Here is a 15971-nt window from a genome sequence, read left to right as displayed (position 1 = left end):
ATCCCTAAACATGGTTCTTGTTACTTCGAGTCTCGATTCTGTTTATGATTGGAACCTAACACTAAGGAACCTAACATTTACAGATTGGATTAGAATACTTCGAGACCCAACAAGTTGGGAGCTAACAATTGGTAACAATTGCTGATCTCACAGTTGGGAGGTATAATAAGTTGGTAATATTGATTAACAGGATGATCAACAGTGAAGCCATTTTGCAGAATTTCAAGGGACATGGTTGATCAGACTCTGACTTGTTATTTCTTTTCCAACCAAGTAAAATATGAGAACTCCTTCGGACGATAACATACATTCCTTCTCTAAGGGGAGATAAAAGCTTAAGTAATAGTTTGGAGGATTCCTCAACTAAGGGGGAGAAATAGCATGGAGGAGGAAAAAGGTAAAGCACATGTACACTACACCACACCATTGTTATTTGTAACTACGGATCCTATTGTACGGGAGAGGTGGTAAACACAAGGTGATTTCCTAACCTAACAATCAAATAGGGGGAGATTATTGGTGAGACTGCGTATCTGTATAAATAGTTACGTGATAACTCAACACAATAGCAACACTAGAACTGGACAGGTTAATAATATTACGTCTACACAAGAAATCAGGAAGAATGAAGATAAGGAAAATACACAGAATCAGAAGATTAGAAGAAAGCCTGAAGTCTGTCTACAGGTCACTGAAAGAATTTCATTAATATGATCATGCCTCAGTAAAGAACAAAGATTAAAGACTTTCAGGGTTTCAGAAATATTGAAGATTCAGTATACAAGTGCTACCGGAAGATTTCAGTGTATTGGCATTGATTGAAGATAGACAGTGTTCGAAGCATAGGAATCTGAAGAATTGAAGACAGGGTATAGACAGAGGTTACTGAAGACGTTGTCTACCATAAACGATTCCAGTGAAAGTACAGTTGTTTATTGACAGTCAGTGTACGAAGCAATAAAGTTGAGGCAAGCTTAACAGTTTAATCAAGGCCATAATACGAAGACCTGAATCGTGGTTAGTCGTTTGTGAACCAGACCAGTTGCACTAGGCATCAACAGCTCGTGAAAGGAATCTGGGTATTATTTTTAGAAGAATTAAGCTGAGGAACATACCTGGATTGAACATTTATCTGTTAAAATACGAGAAGAGGTGCGCAGGGTATACAGCTAAACAGCTCAGGGGACTGGCGAAGCTCAAAGTTTAATTGGTAAATTGAATAAATTTATTTAGTGGACGTTAATATAATTTATTTAATAAACTTAAAATGATTTATTTTATAAACTTAAAGTAAGTTTATTTTATAAATCTAAATTAGTTTATTTATATAAGTTATATTTAAGTTAATTTTATAAATTAATTTAGTTACAATTTAAACTTAAATGAAAAGAAAAGAAAAGAAAAGAAAAGAAAAGAAAAGAAAAAGAAAAAGAAATAGAAAACAAAACAAAACAAAAAAAAGAAAAAGAAAAGAAAACCAAAAAAGGAGAAAAGAAAAAATAAAAGAAAACAAAACAAAAGAAAAGAAAACAAGAGAAAGAAAAAAAAGGAAAATGAATAAAAAATAAACAAACAAACATTTGTTTAGTTTGAGTTTTTAAAAGGGAAGTACCTATACATGTACTAGTGAATAACTAGTCACCACACAGGTTTTCCACCTCCCCCTGTCGCCACAGAGCATATCTACTCTCTCATGTACTTCCTTGGTCGCCACAGAAAAATACTCCTTGTCGCCACAGAAATCTCAGCCACAATTTATTGTACAATCAATTGTTTGTGTGGTTCAGTTTCAGCCACACAATTGAATTGATATAAGTCTACACAAACAGCATATCAGTTCAGTTGTTCTGTTTATCGTCTTCTCCAACAAAAAGAGAGCTGATAAAACAAGAAACAAAGATTTATAGAGAAATTCTGGCACCTTGAATATTCGTTTAACTTCTCACCGGAGTAACGTTATAATGCCCGATTTAACTCTTGTATATTCATAGGGGCATTATAATCGTTACCCGGTAATTAAATACTTAGACAAACAAAAGCTGGATCATTGTATAGGATTTGATTTGTAAATCTTTGTAGAAGCTAGGAACTTTATTGTTCTTTGATTGTAGCCGGTTAATTTATTTACCGGAGTGTAGCAACACCCCTCGAGGATTTATATACGAATATATACTTCACCAAATATCTTGTGGTCCTCGTTTTATATTCCTAAACACTATTCCTCTCAAGAACACGAAAACACTAACCGAGCACTAAATATTATATCCGCTAAAGATTCGAAAGAATTTTTAATTTAGTGATTATCGTATTCAACCCCCCCCCTCTTCTACCATAATTCGGGACCTAACATCTGCAATAAAAGTGATGATTGATTCAGAAAGAGCTTTTCGAGAGCTTCGATTTGATATATGGCAAGCTCGATTCCGAATTCGATAACGCCTTCGTTTGTAAGTTTGATTATGAAGAACGCAATGTTTAATTAGGGTTTTCTTTATATTTTACTGGATTTTACTGTCTGATTGTGATTATACGAATAAAATGAAATAAGAAAAGGGCTATTTATATTTATAGAACATTGGTTCGTGTTGGATCGATAAATAAGTTATGTAGCCACTAAGTAACTGCAAAAATGATCCATTTTGATACCCGTATTGGATGATTATCCAAATCGGGCTTCTTATAAAACACTTTATACAAAAAAATGTAATAATATCCCGTCTTTTGAGAATACGGGTTTTGTTGATATATCGAAATGATTATTGTATTGAAAATCTTGCGTCGGGATGCGTACGGGTCAAACCGTAATTCGGATTGGAAAAGTCAAAACACGGAAAATATCTGGAATTATCAGATTAGGATAGGAAGGAGTTTTCCGAAGAGTTTCGGGTTGTAAGAACTTAAAAATGGTTGAAGTTGGACGATTCCCGGCTTTATAAAATAGTTTCATAATTATTCAGAAAATAATTAATAAATTCATAAATCATTTTAAAATCATATAACGTTCCAAAAATTACTAGAAAAATATCACAATTATCTATATTTTATTCTGGACATAATAAAATTAACATACTCATATCCTATCATATATAAACATCTAAATATTATTATCAATCATCAAATAATTCACCAAAATTCACATAATAATCACGTAATAATCATTTATTGATAAAATAATTACACACGATATCCCGGATATTACATCCTTCCCCCTTAAAAGGATTTTGTCCTCAGAGAATCTCCTAAGTAAACAACTGAGGGTACTTTTCTCACATATCTCTTTCTAACTCCCAGGTTTACTCTTTAACCTTTGGGTTCCCCCACAGTACTCTTACTAAATTTACAACTTTATTTCTTAATATCTTTTCTCTCTTTTCTAGAATTTCTATTGGATTCTCTACATAAGATAAATCTGCCTGAAGTTCTATCAGCTTATACTCGATTATATGCCTAGAAATCTGGATTATACTTCTTAAGTATTGATACGTGAAAAACATTATGAATGTGTTCCATATGTGGGGGTAACGTCAACTCGTATGCTACCTTGCCGACACGTTTCAAAATTTCAAAAGGTCCAACGTATCTAGGAATCAGCTTCCCTTTCTTCCCAAATCTTGACAATCCTTTCAATGATGACACTTTTAATAACACTAGGTCTCCTTCTTTGAATTCCATATCCTTTTTGGATTGATCTGCATATTTCCTTTGACGATCTTATGTTGCAATTAGCCTTTTCTGAATAACCTCAACAACTTCCTTTGTCTGCTTTACCAATTCAGGTCCAAGTATCTTACGTTCTTCGACTTCATCCCAATATACTGGTGATCGATATTTGCATCCATAAAGAGCTTCGTAGGGAGGCATTCCGATACTGGCATGATAACTGTTATTGTAAGCAAATTCCACTAAGGGTAAATGCTCGTCCCAATTTCCTTTGAAATCAATGGCACAAACACGTAACATGCCTTTAATTGTCTGGATCGTCCTCTCACTTTGGCCGTCAATTTATGAATGATAAGCTGTACTCATGTCTAATTTAGTTCCCAAACATTCTTGAAAACTTCTCCAAAATCTTGAATTGAATCATGGATTTAGATCCGATACAATAGATATAGGGACTCCGTGATGAACTACTATTTCTTTCAAATACATGTGAACCAGCTTATCCAGTAAAAATCTTTCATTAATATGCAAGAAATGAGCTGATTTGGTTAGTCTGTCTACTATAACCTAAATAGCGTCATGGTTCGCTTTCGTCCTTGGTAAGCCAACTATAAAATCCATAGCAATGTGCTCCCACTTCCATTCTAGAATCTCTAGTGGTTGTAATAATCCGCTTGGTCTCTGGTGCTCCGCCTTAACTCTTTGACACCTGTAACATTTGCTAACCCATTCCGCAATTTCTCTCTTCATGTCTGGCCACCAATAATTCTCTTTTAAATCTCTGTACATCTTGGTGCTTCCGAATGAATAGAATATTTTGAATTGTGAGCTTCTTGTAGAATTTCATTCTTCAATTCTGCTACTGGTGGTATCCAAATTCTGGATAAAAAACTGAGAATACCTTGATCGTCCTTCTGAGTGCATAATTCTTTTCCAACCAAACGATTAATATCCTGATTCATTATTTCCTCTTGGCAATTTCTTATCTTTTCTAGCAATTCTGGTTGAAAAGTCATTCTATACATCTTTGCTTCATTAGGCTTGCAAATCCTGACTTCCAACTCCAAATTCTAAAATTCCTTGTATAATTCTTCTGGTACTGTCAACACGTTCAGTCTTTCCTTTCTGCTTAACGCATCTTCCACCACATTCGCTTTTCCTGGATGATAGTTAATCGTACAATTGTAGTCCTTAATTAGCTTCAACCACCTTCGATGTCTCATGTTGAGTTCCTTTTCCATGAATACGTTATGATCTGTATAGATCTCGTATTTATCTCCAGATAAATAATGTCTCCAAATTTTTAAGGCGAATATTATTGCGGCTAGATCTAAGTCATGAGTAGGATACTTTTGCTCACGAGGTTTCAATTGTCCAGACGCATATGCAATGACTTTATCATGTTGCATCAAGACACAACCTAATCCCTTATGAGAAACATCACTATAGATTATGAAATTTCCTTGATCATCTGGAAGTGACAAAACAGGTGCCGTGATTAGCCTCTTCTTCAATCCTTGAAAACTTTCTTCGCACTTCTCATTTCATATAAACTTCTCATTTTTCCTGGTAAGCTTCGTCAAAAGTGTCACAATCTTTGAAAAATCTTGAACAAATCTTCGATAATATCCCGCTAATCCCAAGAAACTTCTCACTTCTGTTGGTCTTTTTGGCCTTTCCCAATTCATAATAGCTTCAATCTTTGTTGGGTCCACTTTGATCCCTTCACTACTAACTATGTGCCCTAAAAATTGAACTTCTTGTAACCAAAACTCACACTTTAAAAACTTGGCATACAGCTTCTTCTTTCTTAAAATTTCCAAAAGTATCCTTAGACGCTCCGCATGATCTTCCGTTGACTTTGAGTAGATCAAAATATCATTGATAAATACAATTACAAACTTGTCCAGATGTTCCTTGAAAATTTTGTTCATCAAGTTCATAAATGTTGTCGGGGCACTGATTAATCTAAAAGACATCACTAAAAATTCATAATGACCGTACCATGTCCTGAAAGCTGTCTTTGGTATATCTTCAGGTTTAATTTTTTGTTGGTGATATCCGGATCTCAAATCAATCTTAGAGACCTACTTAGCTCCTTTCAGCTGATCAAACAAATGGTCAATTCGAGGTAATGGATACTTATTCTTGATTGTAAGCTTATTGAGTTCTCGATAGTCGATGCATAACCTCATGCTTCCATCTTTCTTCTTAACAAATAGTACCGGTGCACCCCATGGGGATACACTGGGTCGAATTACTCCTTTCTCTAACAATTCTTACAATTGCTTTGCTAGCTCCTTCATTTGAACTGGCGCCATTTTGTATGTGGATTTAGATACTGGTTCTGTTCCAGATGCTAAGTCAATCGCAAACTCAATTTCTCTATCTGGAGGAAGTCCTGGTAATTCGTCTGGAAACACGTCCGGAACTTCATTTACCACAAGAATGTCTTCCAGTTTTGCTGGCTCCTGACTTCTATCTATCACATAAGCAATAAAATGCTCGCATCCTTGTTGCAATAACTTTGTGGCTTGAATCATCATCAAGAACTTGTTTGCTTGCCTCTAACCTTTAAACGTCACCACTTTCTCGTCTGGCGTCTTCAAGATTACTTTCTTATTATGACAGTCTATCTGAGCATCATGCTTAGATAGCCAGTCCATTCCTAAAATAATGTCAAACTCTCCTAACTTAAACGGTTAATAAGTCAGTGTCAAACTAATTACCAGAAATCTCAATTCAATTGTTGGAACTTTGCCTGCCTGATTCCTGGTAGGCTGATCCTTGTTGGATGGCTCTCTGGATGGCTGATTACGGCACTCCTTTGAATAGTGCCCCCTCTAGTTGCATCTATAGTATACCACATTCAACTTGTTGTGAACTCCACCATGTTTCTTTCCACAGACTTGGCAATCTGGTATAGCTGGCCTCTGTTGGATTGGATGATTCCCAGTGGCTGGACGGTTACCTTGTCCTCCGTTGCTTGTATTCTGCCTATTAAAATTCCTTCCAGGCTAGAACTTGCCTTTCCTCTGATTGAAATTTGGAAACTTCCTTACTTAGGATTGTCCATCCCTTCCCTCAAACTTTCTCTTCTTACTTTCCTTCTCCTTCTGAGATATTTCACTCTCTGTCTCCGCGATCATAGCTTTCCGCATAACTCCCGCATTAGTATCCAATTTGAATATGGCCACCTTCCCTCGGATCCATGGCTTGAGTCCTTACTGAAACCTCTTAGCTTTCTTCCTATCAGTGTCCACATATAATGGCACAAACCTAGACAACTTCTCAAACTTACTTTCATAATCTTCCACTGACAGATTTCCCTGCTTTAACTCCAGGAATTTTAATTCCATTTGATCCTGAACAAACTGAGGGAAATAATTTTCTAGAAACAACTCCTTGAATCTATCTGATGCAACATCATTTGTACCTTCCAACGCCTTAACAGTTTCCCACCAGTAGGTGGCTTCATTCTTCAGATAGTAACTTGCAAACTCAGTCTTCTGCTCCTCTCTTACCTTGACTAAGGCAAATGCCTTCTCAATTTCCTTCAACCAGACTTTTGCCTCAATAGGATCTACAGAACCTTTAAATTCCGGTGGACTCACCGCCTGAAAGGTCTTAAAGGTTACCTGGGGATTGGTCTGCCTCTATTATTGTTGAGTCAGGTGGACTGTCTGTTGGGCCAAGATTTGAAGAATTTGGGCTACAGTTGGGTCTATGGGACTTGAGTTTGCATTCTGGTCATTGTTGTCTTGGGTGTTGTTGTTGTTATTGGTTTCTTTATTCTGGTTAGTAGCACGGGTATTTTTCTAGGAGGCATTTTCTATAAAGAATCAAACAACTTATTTAGCCTTTAAATCAAAATCCTTTTTTATGAAAAGATTTTGTAAAACAGAATTATCCCCTTTTTGAAAACATTTTCAACCGTTGAACTAAGTAAATTGTATATTTCTTTACAGAATGTAAATAGTTAAGGGAAAAAGGGTACATGTTATCGCAAAAGTTTTATAATTGGTGCAGTAAGATAAAACAGGTATGGTAAAGTAAATGACAATACTGGAAAAGAAAAGGTACTGATATATATATATATATATATCAAAGTTTGGTGGTACAAACATGAAACTTTTTATTAAAGTCAAAGGTACAACAGGCCTATCCATTATTCAATAAGTCTAGTTTATTTATATACCCACCAGAAGTCTGATGATACACATCACACATTACTATACATATATCAGCTGCCATATCATTTTGTTGTTTAACTTCAGGGAAACTCTGGTTCACCAAGCCATGCAAAATCCTCCAATACCTCTTTGGCCTATCCCATAAGAGCATCTGGGGATGCATACTCGCAAGTAGCTCCATGAAGTCGGGCCTCAAGTATTCTCTGGGTCTCCTGAATCTAATTCCGAAGTTCTTTCACATTCATGTTAATATCTATAGTCCTTATAATATGTTGTAGCTCCTGGATCTGTGCCAACAGGACTTCTCGATCCAAAATAAGAGCCTTATACTTATGGTAGGGAACAGGGTGTGGAGTAAAATGGAAAGATGCACATGCAACTGAATGTCCGGTAGAGTCAGAATCAGCAGGTGGGGGTGCTCGAATAGGTGGTCTCACACCAGGAAGTGGAATAGCTTGCAGTGGTGCAACCGTCTCAACTAGTATTATAGTTGACACCGGTGGAAGAGCAGGACGTGGGTCAGATGACGGTCTTCCGAATGAAGGCTCTGAGTGATCAGATGATATCAAGATAAAGGAATCTGCCATCGCTGCCATCTGAAAATCACGTTGCTAGATAAGAATCTCAAATCTCATCACGAATCATACTAAAACCTACTATTTAGTCATACTCAACCTTTCGATATTCTATTTCTCTATTTCTTTATCCTAATCTTAACCTTCTACCCATTCCCGATAATCTAAGCTTGTGGCAGTGACTTTAAACCTTAGCTCTGATGCCAAAACCTGTAACTCCCTTCAAACCCGGGTCAGAAGTTTGGGGTCCACAACACACACACACACCATATTTAAAGTTGTTTATGAATATAATAATATCTTTGCAATGACCCTACTTACCATTTTCCATGGATCGAAGCAGTTTAAAGTATGCCCACAAGCCACAACCTTATTTATATTACAAACGTTCCAATCCCAGTTTATTTATCTTACAACAGAAGTAAACTTTATTATAAACTATCAACACACACTAAACCAAACATCATCTGCTAGCTTATCCCATTTCAACCTGGATACCTAGCTCGCACACTTGTCTGGGGATCATCGCTACCACCAGTTTCCTTTTTCACTAGAAAAGAATATAAACAGATTTGCAATAGTGAGCTAGCTAGCTCAGCAAGTCATAATGACAACACTCAGATTAAACAATTATCAATTGAAATGATATAAGGAATCAAGTTTCTTGATAAGCAATGATTAGAATTGGATATTCACTTTGATTTTAAAAACTAAGGTTAGGCTGCTGATCAGTCACGCACTAACCCCGAGAAAGGCTCCCAGCTTTGCTCTATATACTGGATTTAAGGCACACATTGGCCTATTATGACCACGAATCTGGTCCGACCACGAATCTGGTCCATATTTAAAAATAATCCAATTCCATAATAATAACATGATAAACAATGTAATTCAATAAACTGAATCATAAACAAAAGTTATCTCGAAGCATAGGGTGATATATAGTTCCATGAAGGTATAACAAGGAAATCATAAAGGTTGGGTTTCAATTAAGTAAAGAATCAGAAAGCAGAAGACCCAAGGATTCAAGAGTTACAAGAATTGGTCTTCTATATACAAGACATAAGGGTTCGTATGTTAAGCAATCTCATACCAAGAATCAGTATGTGGTTGATAAGTATATATGGAGTAGTATCGTATATGTGTGGTTCATATCCAAGAGTTCAACAATCAATGGTTTACAAGAAATCAGGCTTGCGGCTCAAGATCAATAAGAATCAGGGTTTAGGGTTAAGTACTTCAAAGTACTTGCAATATAGAATAAGAACCATTGGGGATACTTGCAATTATATTACAAGGAAGAGCAGAAACACTTGCCTTATCAATTTGCTTTTATTTTACTTGCACTCGTCAATTGGTTCCCACTCACTGACTACTTGCTTTCCCTTTCTATGTCTCGCTTCCTCTGCTAAACATCACATTTATGTATCAATACTGATTCTCATCTCATTCTACACATTGCAAACTTTTATCTACCCTTTGTTTCGCCCAAATCCGTCGTACGGATTGAAAGTTACGGCAAAAACAATCAAACAATGCACGTACAATCATATTATATATCAATCAAATCACATACAACACATAGCACGCATGATATTCAATCAAAATAATTATTTAAAGAATATTCAGGATTAAAAATGATTTTCTAGTATTTAATATGAATTTTTGAATATTTTTTAGAATTAAAACGGGTCTCCGAATCATTTTATAATTAAATAATAGGGTTCGAACGCCCGAATCTGACTTTAAAATGATTTAATAATAATTATCGAGTCTTGAAATAATTTAAAATAATATTTTAAAGCTCAAAACTATTTTTCAAAATTTTTAAATCAAAATAAATAATTAAATCTGATTATAAAATAAATTAAAATCAATTAGTAATTAATTAAATTAATTAATCAATTAATTAATATTAACTTAATTGATAAATTAAAATAATTAAAAACTAGTTAAAATTAATTAATAAAATAAATCAGATTTATTTTGGAATTAAAATAATGATTTTTGGAAATTAAAACAATTTCTAAAATTAATTTTATAACAGAAATCCAATTTTCGAAAACTTTTGAAACAGAGGTATGAAATTTGCAAAGTTTAGAAATTGTGAGGGGCTAAACTGTAAGAACAGCATTTCAGAAATGTTTTTGCTGTAAAATGAATCAAAACCAGGTCAAACCCCAGGTCAAAATTGACCTGAATGGGTCACCCAAATCCTGAAGAACACGGCGGCTGGAAAATAATCCGGCGAGGCTATTTTCGACAAAAACGGGGTTGTTAAACTCGATTCGTAGGGGGTTTCCATTCCAAAATCAACCAGGAACGCAGTTTGTTAGTCCCTTAACAATATAGCAAGAATTACAGAAGGGGGTTGAATGGAATTCTTGAACCTTTTTCTTAAAATAAAAATGTTCAAACTCGAATATAAATATAAGTGTATTGATTAGCACAATGCGGAATAAAAACTTAAGTGAACCAAAACACAAGTAATTAAAAACAAGAGTCTTTAAAAATTTTCTGGTGGATTTAAACAATTTCACCAGAGATATATATATTATATCGAGAGAACTCTGTGTGCAAAAATGCTCACAGCTGCTTATAAATATGAACTACTGAGAATACAGAGAAATGCTAATAATTCTGCTTACAAATGTTTCTCACTTTTTATATCTCAGATCTTAGTTTCTATTTGCTACTTCTTGGTTTATATATTACCAAGATTACAAAGTCAAAAGACATAATCATTATAAAAACTATCGGGTCTAATGATTTGTTACTTTGTTCTCTATTACCCAGTTAATAGGCTTCCTCATTCCATTTGCATACACTTCGACGCATGTGACTATGCTGTCACTGTCATCTGATATTTGAATTCTTTATCCGTTGAGTACATGATCATCCGTCGACTTTTTGATCATCCGAGATGGCTTCATTGATCATCCGTCGACTGCTATATTGAACATCCGTTGATAGCCATTTGATCATCCGTCGATGGCTTTGTTAATCATCCGTCGGTAGCTATTTTGGCACTTGACTTCAATTCATTTATGCAGAATTACAAGACATCATCTATGTACAATTAATCAACCTATTCTGCATATCTAGTTAAAGTCAACATGACTTATATGCTACTACAGAATTTATACAAAGGTGTATGCAGAAATGTGCTACAGACTCATTATTACATAAGCTACTCACTCAATGGATAATAAGTCATCATCCGTCGGGACTATAATGAGTTATCCATCGGGACTATAATTCTTATCCGTCGAGTGCTACATTATTTCACTAAGTAAAATCTACTTAGGTATTTTGTTTATGTAATCATCAAGTACACAACATATGCACAACAATCTCCCCCAATTTATGTCTACTGGAATTGTAGCCATAAATTAAGAGATACTTGATGATAACAAAATACCCTAAACATACAGCTTTAAAGAAAAGTAGATAATACTGAAAAGTGCTTCAATTAATCAAAATGTACAAAGTTTAGCTCACAGTCATTTTCAAGATGCTCCTATAGCCTGAGCAGATTTTTCTAGTTTCTTGAAGGTCTGGATCTTCTTCCAAGCTTTCTGTTGTTTTCATCAATCTGATTTTGGAGCTGCCTGTGGAATTCCAGTTCATCAGATTCTGAGAGATTTAGCTTTCCTTGCATTTCCAAGAGAGTCTCATTGCTGGAGATGCTCAATTGGTCTTCTAATCTGAAGAATCTTCTCACCCCTTTGTCATCTATGAACTCCATCAACCAGTAGGGCCTTAGATGCACTCTTCTCCCTGTATATGGGATGATTAGAGTCTTTGGGAGTGCATCTTTAGCTTTAACACTCCTTAGTTCTTCAATCTTCTTCAATACTAGCCTTCTTGCAGTGATGTTGAATCCAAAGTTCTTCTTGAAGGATGAATAAACTTTAATCAGTACATCTTGGTTCTCTTGAAGAATCCTGTGAAGTGGCCACTGGATCTCCTTTCCTCCTTTGTACTTGAACACTAACCTTTCAGGTAGGTTCCTGTATGCATCAATACCTCTTACTTCATCTAGTTCATCCAGATAGAGATTTAGATCAGAAAATTCTTTGATGTCACACAAGTACAAGTAGTCTCCCTTATTGACTTTGGGCTGGGCTTTAACTACAGACTTGGATTTTAGAGGTGACAGCTTCACTTTCTTGACTGCTCTTGACTTTGTCCTTTTTGGCTTACTAAGGATTGGTAGATTGAAGTCTGGAATTGGTATGTTCTCCCATTCTATTGGCTCATCCTTGGGCACAATAGGTTCACCATGAATATTCCTGTAGGGATCCACCACCCTTATGTCTTCAAATACCACAGAGGGCTTTGATGCTTGAGTTGTAGATGGTGTGGATTCCTTAGGAAATTGATCTTCCAATTCCTTGTCAACAATATCTAGTTTCCTTTTAGTTCTTTTAGCCAATTCTTTCTTTCTTGGAGATTTCTTCTGTTCTTCAACATGTTCCCTTGATTCAGTAGCTTCAGATGGTTGAGAAGGAATTTATTGAGATGAATTCACAGCCTGTAGCTTGGCCATGATAGCAATCTGCTCTTTCTTTTGTTTAGTCTTCTTTGCATCTAGAGCAGTTTGCTTCTTTTCCTGCTTCAATCTGGCTTTTTCTTCTCTCTTTGCTTGAGCAAATTGAGGATGTCCAGCTATCACACAAATTTCCTTATCTCTCGCGGTAACAGTGATGAGCTGTTGAGCGAAAGACGTTAGGTGATAGTCACCATATAGAGATAGAGATGAAGTAAATAAATATGCTAATAGCAACCGCGCGTTGTAGCAGCAAAGAGGAAGGAATTTTCTGCTGCTAAAAGAAGATAGGGAGGGTATTTTGCATTTCCATGAACGTGATCTAGCCAGAAGCGTAGGACCTGTCTTATTTGGTTTGGTAAAGGGTCCATTTCTGAATATCTTAGCAATCCTCCTTTTAGAAGCTGAATCAGTTGGATCTTTATAGAAAACAATTGATCTTGACAAAAGCTTCTTCTCATCAGGCTTGGGTGTCTTATATACAGTGTCCAATGGGTTTTTCAAGGATGATTTTGAGTAGTTTGCCCTTGGTTTGAGAATCATTTCAGCCTTTGGAGACTTGATGCAGGAAGATTGTCCTCTTTCCAGATAGTTCATGCTCATCTCATTCACACTAATTTGCTTGACTTGAGAGTGATGGATGGATGACTTAACTGGCTCCTTGACAAGTTCAAACTTTTTCTGTATCTCCTCATCAATCTTCTCCCAGTTGACCAAACTCAACTTTTCCTTCTCAACAACTTTCAAGTTAGCTGCTGCTGCTTGAATCAGATCTATACCATCTGCAACTGGTGGCTTTGAGACAGTAATTGAAGGCACAATTACTTTACTGATTTGTATCTGAAGCTTCTCCCCCTCACTTGGTCCTTTGTCCCCCTTTTTGTTATCATCAAGTTGAGGGGTCAGGCTTTGTACTTTAGCCAGTTGCATTAGAAGACCGGTCTGAGACTTTTGATTTTGAAGAATGGTGACCACAGAGTTTTCAATAACTTGAACTCTGTCCTCCAATTTGGCCAGCTTCTTTTCAGCATCTGATTCTCTTCTCAGTCTCAGTAGCAGATCCTGCATGGTACCATAGTGCATGATTGAATCCAGCTTCTCAGAATTGTAGGTCTTCAAGTCAGCTATATCTTTTTTGAGTTCATCCACACTCAGATTCTGTCTTAATTGTTGTAGCTTCATGAGATGTAGAGAATCTAGGTGGGCTTGAAGAATAGCCTTGGTACCAGCATTTGAGGTGTTCTGAATGGCCTTTTGGATAGACATGATTTATTTGACTAAGGATACATTGAATTATCGTGGTGTAGACTCCTTTGTCAATGCCCATTCAGGTAGATCTGGAATAGAACTTGGGTCTTCATCTCCCCCTAAGTTCATGCTTCCATCAAATGAAACAGAGTCATCATCATTAGAATTTACTCCAAATTCTTCAGATGGCTCACCAGTTGTAGGAGGCATCAAATTGACAGCAGCTTTATCCCTTTGTAGATATTCTGAAGTATGTACTAGATTTAAAGTCTTCTCTGCCTCCTCATTGCTCTGAGCAGCCAATAGTTGATAGGCTGACACAGGATGAGTAAAAGTGTCAGCATCCAAGGATATGTTATCAATTACAGCTTTATAACTTTGCTGAAATTGTCTTTCCTTTTCAGCATCATCCACAATCATTGACTCATGAGCAATGGCTGGATCCACCCTTACACCTTCTGTACCTGCTTTTCTCTCATGTTCTCTCTTTTGTTGCATCAAGGTCTCACCCTGGCTCCTCACCCTCACACCCTCACCTTCACCTACTAAGGTGGGACTCCTCTCACTCCCTTTTGCCAATCCTGAAGAAATGGATTGCATATTTTCACTCATTTCCTCTCCTTTTGCCTGGGAGCAACCCAGCCTCTCACTCAAAACACTCTTCTCTCTCAATCCTAAGAGTGACTGTACAACCACTAAATCTTCTGCACTTGAAATAATTGAAGTTTGAAGTTGTGCAGAGATACTCAACGGATGAGTGATATCCATCGAGTGAGTGGTTTTGCTATCCGACGGATAACTGCTGTTAAGCTTATCCGTCGGGATACAATCACTACTCGATGGATGAGCAATATCCGTCGAGAGAGTAAAATTGAATGAGGTGGGAATAGAAACTATTGTTGACTCTGTGCTGATTGAAGATATTTTAGGCACAGATGACACAACAGTTCCTAAAAGAATTGGCAAGTGAGCCAACAAATCATCTAAAAGATGATGCTCACTTGCACTAGATTTTGGCTTCCCCAACAGAGTTAAAGAAGGGGAATCAGGAATTGATGTGTTTATCATATCCACATCCAGAGAATTTTTTGGTGAGTATGGTGTTTGAGGTGCTTCTATAACTAAAGATTTTGGTTGTGACTCCACATTTATTGGAGCCACATCAAGCTGAATTTGTGAAGGTGCAGTGACTGTGTCTTTAGCACCAGTTTGCACTGAGTGTGTACCCTGTGCATCCCCAGAGGTTTTTGATTTCTTCTTTCTGGCATAAGTTTGGGGTGAGCTTGCGTCCCTAACCCTCTTGGCATGTGCTCTTGGTTGAGAGCTTTGTTCAATAGCTACATCCTTTTGGGAGGATGCAGTTAGAAGTGAGCTTTTGTCCTTTTTAAGCACTGCAGTTTGTTGGGAAACTGCAGTGTGGCTAGGCTGGAATTCACTCAACTCTCCAACCTTATTATTGGGGTTTCTTTTATGTTCACCCCTTCCCTCACCTGACTTACCCTCCTTCACACTCCCCTCTTTGGCTTTTGTGGATTTTTCAACTGGCATCTTTTGGGAGATACCAAAGGGGGCTTTCTTTGATTTGGATTTGAAATAATAGTAGGTTTGGCAGCTTTGGTAGGCAACTGTTTGGTCATTGACACAGTTGCCATAGCTACTCTTGAACTCAAAGAACTTGTGGAGGTTGGAATAGTTGTAGGGAGGGATGAACTTACCTCACTTACCTGAGGTGCTTGCATTATA

Source organism: Apium graveolens, chromosome 7 (genome assembly GCF_009905375.1).
Source record: "Apium graveolens cultivar Ventura chromosome 7, ASM990537v1, whole genome shotgun sequence".
NCBI lineage: Eukaryota > Viridiplantae > Streptophyta > Magnoliopsida > Apiales > Apiaceae > Apium > Apium graveolens.
This window is presented reverse-complemented; position numbering follows the sequence as displayed.